This window comes from Scyliorhinus torazame, chromosome 27 (assembly GCF_047496885.1).
Source record: "Scyliorhinus torazame isolate Kashiwa2021f chromosome 27, sScyTor2.1, whole genome shotgun sequence".
NCBI lineage: Eukaryota > Metazoa > Chordata > Chondrichthyes > Carcharhiniformes > Scyliorhinidae > Scyliorhinus > Scyliorhinus torazame.
This window is the reverse complement of record NC_092733.1, coordinates 1,165,998-1,167,148: the sequence shown is the minus strand read 5'-3', so window position 1 is coordinate 1,167,148 and position 1,151 is coordinate 1,165,998.

Sequence of the window (1,151 nt, the reverse complement as noted above, 5' to 3'; positions counted from 1 at the left end):
CTGCTTCTCCAGAATGTTGTTTTGTATTGCAGATTACAATTCCCACTTAGCCCCAGAGTGAGAAGGTCCATCCCTAGTTCCCCTCAGAAGGTAATAGTTGGCCACCACCTTCCTAAATTACTGCAGTCCCATTGTGAAGGTGCACTGCAGTGTGGTTAGGCAGGAAGTTCCATGGTTTTGACTCCGAGACAATGAAGGAATGCTGATATATGTCCAAGTTGGGATGGTGTGTGATTTTGAGAGGTGCCGGATTCCCATGCTCTTATCCCCTTGTCCTTCTAGGTGGTGTAGTGATATGCATCACTGTATATACACAAGGGGTTAAATGTAAATACACTACAACTAAGTAACCACTAGAGGAAGCACCAGAGATGTCATGACACACAGACATACATCCAATGGGTTATTACAACAGGACACAACCAATGGGTAATCAGGACACCCAGAGGTGGCATTATCACAAGGGGGCACTTCACAACCCATATAAAAGAACAGGGCACACATGCTCTGCCTCTTTCCACAGACCCACAACTAGAGAGTACATCAGGGTTGATCAGAAGCATCACACCCAGCACATGGCTTAGAGCAGACTGGTTTAGTTAGACTGAGTTACTACGGTTAGATTAGCAGGAGAGCCAAACTCATTTAAGAACTGTGTTAATAGTTCAATAAACATATTGAACTCATTACAAAGTCTGGACCTTCCTTTGTCAGAGCATACATCAAGGAAGCAGCTTATGCTACACGAAGCAACATAACACAACATGGTACCAGGAGTGCCTGTTCAATCTATTTAGTTCAACTCAGCAAGATCCGTGACAACCAGCAACAGCACCCATGCAAGATGATCGAGATTCCGGTTCCTCAGCAACTCCGGTACCACGGCAATCTTAGTGCCAACTGGCGTGCATTCAAGCAGAGATTTCAGCTTCACCTGGAAGCAGCTGACCTAAATGGCATTCCTTTGTCAGAGCAGACATCAAGGAAGCAACTTATGCTACACAAAGAAGCATAACACAACAGGTGGTAGAGGTCTAGGTGAGTTGCTGTGGTGCATTTTGTAGATGGTATATTTGGTGCAGCCATGATGAGCAGGTGGTGAAGGGACTGAATGTTTAAGGTGATGCATGAGGTGCTCATCAAGCTTTGTC